The sequence below is a fragment of the Cupressus sempervirens genome, chromosome 1 (genome assembly GCF_028749045.1).
Source record: "Cupressus sempervirens isolate cs-2001-9-10 chromosome 1, ASM2874904v1, whole genome shotgun sequence".
Taxonomy (NCBI): domain Eukaryota; kingdom Viridiplantae; phylum Streptophyta; class Pinopsida; order Cupressales; family Cupressaceae; genus Cupressus; species Cupressus sempervirens.
Window position 1 is genome coordinate 812,307,535 of NC_143118.1, and position 10,150 is coordinate 812,317,684.

Sequence of the window (10,150 nt, forward strand, 5' to 3'; positions counted from 1 at the left end):
AAGTACTAACATTTGCTATAGAAGTCTATTTCATTTTATAATTTGTATTATACCATTCTATACAGACGATTTGGCTATTATGATAAAATGTGAATAGTTTATATAATTTCTTATGAAAATTTTTAAACAAATGTTTTTTCATATTTAAATTTGTCAACTTTTGCACATAGATTTCCTAAAAATTTCATGTTTGAACTTAGTATGGCCCAAATTTTCCTCATTTACCATGCAATGGATGGAATAGAAAAGACCAAAAATGTTCCATTCTCAACTAATTTGTAATAATTTTATACTAACCGAGCAAATTCATTCACAAACTACGAAGGTTTTTTTTTTTTTTTTAATCGGTAATAAGTTGAAGTCATGGTTAATTATCATTATTTGTTGTGATTAATTATTATTTTATTTCAAGTAGATTCAAACCCAGATTTCTTAGAGGCTCACAATTTCTTGTTATGTTGTAGGCTCTTGCCTAAGAAATTTGGGGAGGTTGAAGCCAATAGTGTTCTTTAACCATTGGTTGTAAGCACTATAGGCAAGAAACCCCACTATTTCACCAAGGGTCTAAGTCAACAACTCTCAATTAAGAACTACAGTAGAGAGTGACCATGTGGAGACTTAAACCTTGGTTGTAGGCACTATAGGCAAGAAGCCCCACCATTTCGCCAAAGGCACAACTGGATAATGGGCCACGGCCAATAATGTTCTTTAACTCCTTGGTTGTAAGCACTATAGTCAAAAAGCCCCACTATTACACCAAAGGTCAAAGTCAACAACTCTCAATTAAGAACCACAATAGAGAGCGACCCTATGGAGACTTGAACCTTGGTTGTAGGCACTACAAGCAAGAAGCCCGATTATTTCACCAAAGGCACATGCCTCATAAACTACAAAGGATATTGTTTGTAGGATTAGAAGTAATTTTTTCTGTCACTTTCTATTCCAAAACATTCAATCTCCCATGAAGGTTTATATTCCTTTTTTCTTGTATGATTTGTGATTTTTTCTTTTTGTTTGCATTATATGATCTTCCCATTCAACTCAACAACATCAGGGAAGCAAAAAGGACAAGGCTATGGAGTAGCACCCCCTAACACAAATGTTATCCGCTAAAAATTTACATAAAAATGTTTATTTTCTATTAATGCATCCTATATCTTAAATGTTATTTTTTGAAACATTTGTAAAGGGATGTGGGTTGCTGGATTCAGTTGATTTATTTTTTGGCATGTATTTGCTTGGGGATGTGTGTTGTTTAAATGTTTGTAATTTATTTTTTCAATTATTTTGTTTTTGTGAGTGGCATATGTGTGTTGAATTGGTGTGAGCCACATTTTGTAAACAATGTCCACGTTTTGTAAATAGTGTAAGAAATCAATATTTTTTCCTTTTAACTTTATGGATAACAGTGGTAGTATCGAAAAGAATTTCATTCACAAGTGTTCCAAATTTTGCAACTTTGCTTCTTGTGGGCACTATGCTTTGGTTGTAAGGGGCATTCTTTTTTCAATGATGCTCTTATGTTTCAAAGATTGCATATATTACACTAGAATTCAATGGTTTTTTTTGGTTTTTTTTGATAAATTAATATCTAAGTTTTTTTCAGTGACGAATGAAGGTTATTTTTAAGAAAGAATTCTTTGAGAAGCAACTGGAAGGGGGAAAATGCTTCTTTTATTAAAAATATTTCTTACTCTTTGTAAATTATTTTCTCTCACCTTTCTCACATAGATCCCCACATCCGTAGGTTTTGAGTTTTAGTAGAAACTAATGCTCTAATACGGATGACATGAGCTAGTTGTGTCCTTCACTACCAATTTGCTTGTTTTGTCTCAAATCTTTCCTAATATAAAATAGATTCAATTTTTCCATCAATTGTGTGTGTGCAGTTACCATTAAAGCAAATAAAGTGTTATTGGTAACCAAATTTTTTAAGTACACATTTAATATAGTTGGTAGCTCAATTAAATGGAAAGTGTGTAAGCTTGGGACTATGAGAGTTGTCTTTTTATTAGTTTCTTAAATTTATTTTCAAAATATTTTGTGTTTTTTTTTGTTCTTGGCATAAATGCCAAGCTAGCAAATATTATTTGTCCTCCTTTGATATCTTTGTGTGTCTCATTGTTTTGGAACCCACAACCTACTCAATTAATAAACTAAACTTAGGTATTCATTAGTTACAACAATAGGCTATTTGGTACCCTTTGAAATGTTCACATAATTTGAAACATTCAAGAGTTGATAATATATAAAACATCATCCTTGATGTCTTTTGAAATCTTAGATTTACACTAATGGTATCCTTTGGAAGGAAATAGTGAACTTCTCTTTGATATGTCCCAGCATATGCAGTGTTCTACCAATTTTGATCTTTTGAAGATGGACTTAATGTTATTGAAACAAAACCAAATCTCTTCTTTAAACTAGGAGTCTTACTTACCTACTTTAGACACCAATGGTTCTATATGTCATTTTTTGATCTTGGTTTTTACAATGATATTAATTACAATTATTTTTATTAGGCGATTTTATAGAAAGCCTATGGAATGGGACTACTTGACTGAATGGAATACATCATGAGTCTAGTATATGCAAATGATTCATGAATTTGTTATTAGTTCTAAAATAGTTTTAAGGGAGGAAAGATTAGATTTTGGATTACAAAACCAGGATGTGACGAAGAGAGGAAGAACAATAGGAGGGGATGTTCTAGATTTTTCTCTCACATATTAACCCCCAAATACTAATAGGAAGCCCACATCCACTTCAAACAACACAACATGACATTGAGTTCAATTTCTATTTAACGTCTCATAGTTAAATTTATTAAGGTTGGGGTCCCATTAAGGAGGCTTCCTTAAAAATAGAAAGGGTAGCTACTAAGAGTTTTTAGGAATATTTAACGATGAAGGATCCTATAGATTTCTTAATTTCTTTTAGCTTTAAAATTTTAGCTCCTAATTTAAGGAACTTAATGGTCTCGTGAATATCACTTGATGATATCATTATTTTAGTACTATCATAATTAAATTCTTAAAATAATTAATAGATTGTTGACATGTGGCAAAAAAAACTCCTAAGCTAGTGGGGCTAAATCCAACCCCACCCTATTTTCATCAACTCAAATTGAGATGGCTAGAAAGTAAGAGCTCCTATTTTGTAGGAAAAGATTCTAATCAAACCTTTAGCCCCTCCAAAGAATTACCACGGAAGTACCCGCTCCACAAAAATAGAGCCCAAGTCCCTCCCATGGAACCCCTACCTAAGCCATTGCACCACTCTCTATGATGAATTGCATATAGAGTGATCCATTTCCTTGTAGTTTGTGGTGACTCTCTGAATTATATGTCTATGTCTCACTGTTGTTGCTAATGGTTGCATCCAAATATATTATTTTCCTTTCAAACCTCAATTACAAGTATTGCACAAACTCTTTTATTATTCGAACAACTTCATCTTTGTAGCTTTAAGCCTTTATTGTATTCTATTGACCTAGGCTAGGCTTGGTATGAGATATACTTGGATCTCCAAATCGGCCATATATAGTTTGAAGACTTCATTTTATATCTAAAAACACACACACACACTGATGTAGTGCAAGGCAGGGGAGTCCCCAAAGGAGATGTCCTAGCCCCCAACTATATAACCATGCAGTGGAAACACAACAACAAGAAGCAACAATGCAAGATCTAATACCAAATCATAATAATATATTCATAAAATATAATTGATTACATGCAATGTGTTGGGCTGTAAGGCCTTCCCGGTTACAGCTAGATACAAAGCAAGTAATAGTTCTGCAAGATCCCTCAAGATCCAAACCCAAGCCCTAGCTAGTCCAGATCCACACTCTAGTAGAAACCTCCAAGGAAGATCTCAACTTGAGCTCGCAAGCCCACCAAGCGTTCTCCTTGTTTTTCAAGCCGCAACTACTAGCCCTTCTCAAAACTCACTCTCCCCAAGCTCCTCCTTTTCTCCACAATGGATGATTAATGCCTAAAGACTCCCCCCCCAACCCCTACTTATACCAATCTAAGCCACAAGTCGGCCTAGAACACAAATTAAATACAAATACATAAATTAGATGCCACAAGTCGGCCTCCTACAACAATTAAATTCCCAAAATCGATGTCTTAGTAAAATTGTGATATCTCCTAGCTCTGAATGAATTAGAACTTGAGCTTCGAACTATAGGTAAAAGCCTAGGCCCTCTTCAATCTCTAAAAGTTTCATCCTTTAACTCATTGTGGAAAAATTAGCTATATAGCCTAAAATAGACACCAAATTCTCAGACCATGTCGAGCAACCAAAGACCATGCCAAGCTTCCAAACCATGCCAAGCTCCATAGACCATGACGAGTTCCCTAGACCATGCAGAGTTCCATAGACCATGATGAGCTCGCAAGACCATGTCGAGCTGCATAGACCATGCCAAGCTCCCTAGACCATGCTGAGCTCCATAGACCATGCCGAGCTCCCAGACCATGCCGAGCTCCATAAACCATGCCGAGCTCCATAAACCATGCTGAGCTCCGAAGACCATGCTGAGCTCCCAGTGTATGCCGAGCACCAGTATTCACCAAGCTCCATAACCTTTAACCAAAATCCCTCTCAAACATGCAGGATTGCAAGCAAACCCAAGATGCTCCTGCATCAGACACCCCAGGTTCGAAAAGATGTTCTAGAAACTAGAAGAACATCTTCTGGGATACAACACATAAATCCCAAACTGGTTCTTCACATACATATCCTCTGAGTCTTCAACTTGTGCACTCTTTCCCTTGTTTTTCTTCTTCACATCCGCCATAGATGTTCCATAGGTCTGATTTCCATGCTGATCCCCAACTTTCTCAGAATTTGCCAACTCAACTCGGCCACCAATACTCAGGTTCCTCCTACCAAGCTCTTCATTCTGCAAAAGAATCAGGGAAAACTTTCTACCAACTTTCTCAATTGTAAAGACATTCCTAACACAATCATGCATAGCCCTACAATCATACTGCCAAGGTCTACCAAGCAACACATGACAACTATTCATATCCACAATATCACACAACACTTGATCCTTATACTGCCCAATATGGAAATCAACAAGGCATTGCTCCCTCACTTCCAAAGCATGCTCACCTTGTAACCAACCAATCCTATAAGGATAAGGATGTCTCATTTTCTTCAAACCAAGTTTTTGAACCATCTCTTCAGCAACAAGGTTATCAGTACTACCACCATCCACAATCACTTTGCAGACTTTACCACCAGACTTACAGTGAGTTTTGAACAAACTAGTCCTCTAACAAGAATCCAATGTCCTCTCATCAACCAATACTCGTCGAGCCAACAAACTCTTTCCTTGCTCAGGCTGACTCTCCTGGACTTCAACCTCGTTCACAACAGCAGCTGTTCTACTGTTGGTCATTTTTGCCTTCCCACCAAAATCACCACATTTGAATTCAATGTAGTAACATTCACAGGTTTTAAATATCCAAATATTCAAAAGGGGCACGAAATACTTTATGCTAACCTGGTAATATTTCTTTCCCTGCGCATTTTAATGTTTCTGCAGGCCCGCAAGTCCCCATCATCAGATCAAGAGATATCTATGGTTGGCGCTATCTCGCTATGGGAAGTTGCACGTTATTTTTCCATAGCGACATAGTGCCTCGGCGACACATGGCACAGACGACATCATGGGCCTGCCCTTCTCCAAAGTAATATTATAGCTCGTCCTCGGTGGCAGTTGTCAGGTGGGTCATAGTATAGTGGTGATATTCCATTGGTCCATTCAGCCAACTCAGTGTGCAGTTGTACAATTTTGTTGATCACCGTAGATCTAAGGAAATCGACGATAGGCGCTATCTCACTATGGAAAGCTGCGAGGATATTACCCATAGCGACATAGTGCCATTGTGCCATGTGGATCAGTGGGGCCAGGTCTCACCAAGATGAGGATGCCAGGTTGTGCCAGGTGGTTGCCAAGTGTTTCGTGGGCCCAGAGGTTTTAAGGAGATAGCGCAATAATACGGCGAGTCTTCACGATAGTCAGATTAGTCTGGATCCACGGTGGGCGCTATCTCACTATGGAAAATTACTCGGAGGATACGCATAGCGACATAGCGCCTCGGTGACACGTGTCCCAGTGGGTCCGGTGGAGGCAGTAACAATTAGATGCGCTGGCAGTTAATGTGACTATCGCGGTCAGGGTTGCAAGGTGGCGCAGTTAGTAAAGAAAGATTGGTCAACCTTGGGAAGACCTTGTGGGTGGCAAAGAGAAATGAATTGATTGGTCCACGTGGCCTGTTTCGCTTACAGTGTTCGGCTGACTCACTGACTCTGTTGATTCATGCACCAAAAATGATAAGAAATCGAGGTTTTACATGCATTTGATCTTATGAACGATTCCAACCACCAGAAGTGAATGTGAAGCATGCAGAGACACTCTACCACCCCGATCTAATCTATCTATTTGGTTAGAGCACAGTTATAGCATCGCCTCTATCTTTTTGAGGCCTTATTTTAGTTTAAAATCATATTTCATGGTACCAAAAAGCTATATTCAGATTAGATTTTCTCCATGATTGTTCTCTGTAGGACTTAATGGCAGGTTGTTGCGAAGTAATTACAATTGGAGGACACCCCAGTTATGCCTGAGCTATAAAGGAAAAATTTTATGAATTTTGTAGAGTCGACCTTTCTCTGTTTTCTCTGTTATCGCTCTGCAGATTTCTAGTGTAAATTCCCATGTGCCTCTGAACTACATGATTTTTTGTCTTATCTCCTTCAGCCATTAGTATAAAAGTGCAAGAATTCTTTGCTTCTTACTAGTGTTTTGTAGAGATATATGATCTCCATGACTGTATCTCCTTGGCCTATGAATGATAATATAAGTGAATTTATCTTTCCTCGTGTCATTCATCTTGGTCTTCTGATCTGCATGTGATTATTAGATTAAAGTAAGTCTGAATGTGTATATCCTTAGTTTCATTCTGGTTCAAAAGTGCATATATGGGCAGAGATTGGTCAAAACACTCTATTTTAGTGCATCACCTCTTTAGATTAGATTAGGTAGATTTGCTTTCATGCTCTCCTTCTCCCTTGTCCTCTCCAAGAGTAGTTAGGTGCACCTTGATAGTAAGAGGAAGCCGACCTTCTCTGAAGACTCAACCTCATAGTTTGAGTCCCACATCTTGGAGGTTGTTTCACTAGGTTGTCCTCATGCATAGGCTTTGGACAAGGGTGCAAACCTAAGTGACAACACCTACCAATTAGACATTCAAAAGATCTATGCCCCTCTTGACCACACTTGAAATAATTACCTCTGAACCCACCTCCACCTGTCCTTCTCCTTGGTTCCACAGGTTTTGGTTCACCTTCTTCTTTTGGTTTAGCTTGTGTTGAACTATCCTGCTTCTCCTTCCCTCGAGAACTACCTTGATTCTTCCTCTTTAGTTTTTCCTCTACTCTCAAAGCATACTGATAAGCATCCTCAACTGAAGAAATATTCAGCATACCAACCTCATCCTGAATATTGAATCTTAAACCATTAATATATTGTGCTACCTTCTCTTTTGACAATTCTCGATGCCTAGACTGAATAGTCAACTTGTAGAATTCTTCTGTATAATCTTTCATAGTCATATCCTTTTGCTTCAGATTTTGCAACCTCTTAAATAGCTCAAGTTCATAATCAGTAAGAATGAACTTAGCCTTCAACTTAGTCACCATCAATTTCCATCTAGTGATCTTTATTTCACCTTCCTCTTCTCCATCTCTTTGTAGTTCTTTCCACCAAAGAGCAGCATGTCCCTTCAGCTTAGTCTATGCCAACCTTACTTTAAGTGAATCCTCAATATCCTCAAGCTCAAAGTAGTCTTCCAATTCACCAATCCAATCAATCAAGTCTTCAGGATTCAAAGTGCCTAAAAAATTACAAACCTCCATCTTATGCTTTAGCTTCAACTGAGATCCAGGTCGAGCAAACTGACCAGCCCTAGTTCTAATAGGTCTCTCCACATGATCAGATCTATCCTCACCACCAGATCTAGTAACTTCAAAGTCTTCAACAACTTCCTCATAACTACCTTCAGTATCCACATGCCTAGGTACACCACCTAAAGCACTCACAATTTCAGCAATCATGTCACTCTTCATTGATGTTATCTCTGCTCTAACATTCTCAAACTCAGATCTAATATCTGCTTTAACCTTCTCTAAAATTCATTCTTCTACAGCATCAGTAAGATCAACAATTGTCCTAGGGTCCAATCTTTTGGGAGGCATCTTCCAAAATTTTATCAAACCCTAAGCAACAAATCCATGAACAAAATCTACCTCTTCAACCCAAGTCCTGGTGCAAACTGCCTCAACTTCGGTGATCTGTCCACACACTCAGGAACAACCTTTGCTCTAATACCACTTGACGCAGTGCAAGGCAAGGGAGTCCCCAAAGGAGATGTCCTAGCCCCCAACTATATAACCATGCAGTGGAAACACAACAACAAGAAGCAACAATGCAAGATCTGATACCAAATCATAATAATATATTCATAAAATATAATTGATTACATGCAATGTGTCGGGCTATAAGGCCTTCCTGGTTACGGCCAGATACAAAGCAAGTAATAGTTTTGCAAGATCCCTCAAGATCCAAACCCAAGCCCTAGCTAGTCTAGATCCGCACTTTGGTAGAAACCTCCAAGGAAGATCTCAACTTGAGCTCGCAAGCCCACCAAGCATTCTCCTTGTTTTCCAAGTCGCAACTACTAGCCCTTCTCAAAATTCACTCTACCCAAGCTCCTCCTTTTCTCCACAATGGATGATTAATGCCTAAAGACTCCCCCCCAACCCCTACTTATACCAATCTAAGCCACAAGTCGTCCTAGAACACAAATTAAATACAAATACATAAATTAGATGCCATAAGTCGGCCTCGTACAACAATTAAATTTCCAAAATTGATATCTTAGTAAAATTCTAATATCTCCTAGCTCCAAATGAATTAGAACTCGATCTTTGAATCGTAGGTAGAAGTCTAGGCCCTCTTCAATCTTTGAAAGTTTCATCCTTTAACTCATTGTGGAAAATTAGTTATACATCCTTAAAAAAATACCAAATTCTCAGACCATGCCGAGCAACCAAAGACCATGTCGAGCTCCATAGACCATGCTGAGTTCCAGAGACCATGCCGAGCAACCAAAGACCATGCCGAGCTTCCCAACCATGCCAAGCTCCATAGACCATGCCAAGTTCCCTAGACCATGCTGAGTTCCATAGACCATGTCGAGCTCCCAAGACCATGTCGAGTTGCATAGACCATGCCGAGCTCCCTAGACCATGCCGAGCACCATAGATCATGTCGAGCTCCCTAGACCATGCCGAGCTCCCAAGACCATGTCGAGCTCCCAGACCATGCCAAGCTCCATAGACCATGTCCAACTCCCAAGACCATGCCAAGCTCCCAATGTATGCCGAGCACCAGTATTCACCAAGCTCCATAACCTTTAACCAAAATCCCTCTCAAACATGCAGGATTGCAAGCGAACCCAAGATGCTCCTGCATCACACACACATACACACGTGTGTGTGTGTGTGTGTGTGTGTGTGTGTGTGTGTGTGTGTGTGTGTGTGTTTTGTGTGTTAATTGTACCAATTATATACTGGCAATGACTAGTCAATGGACAAAACATTTTCTTGTAAAGATATTAATGTGAATTTTTGACTCATGAAATAATTAAGTTATTGAAATCAATGATAATTCAAAATCACTAATTCTTTCAATAATACTCAATGAATTACTTGTTTATAATATGCCAAACTAGTGAAATAATTGCATCGATTATGCTATAAATTGTCCCCAAGTTTATAAATCAGTGTCACTTATAGAATTCTATTTTTTTAAAACTATATAATTATTTCTACAAAAAAATTTTATTAGATTAAGTGTCTTGATTCAAACAAAAAATTCAAATCACTAACAGGATAAATATAAAGAAAGTATAAAGGAAAATCATTGAAACAAATATGAAAAAGAAAATTATTTTCAAGAATATCAATGAAAGAAGTTAATGGGAAAAATCAAAGTAATTAATTTTCTATACAATAATATGGTAATTTAAAATATGGTAGTGCCATTTAGTATGAAAGGATGAAACTG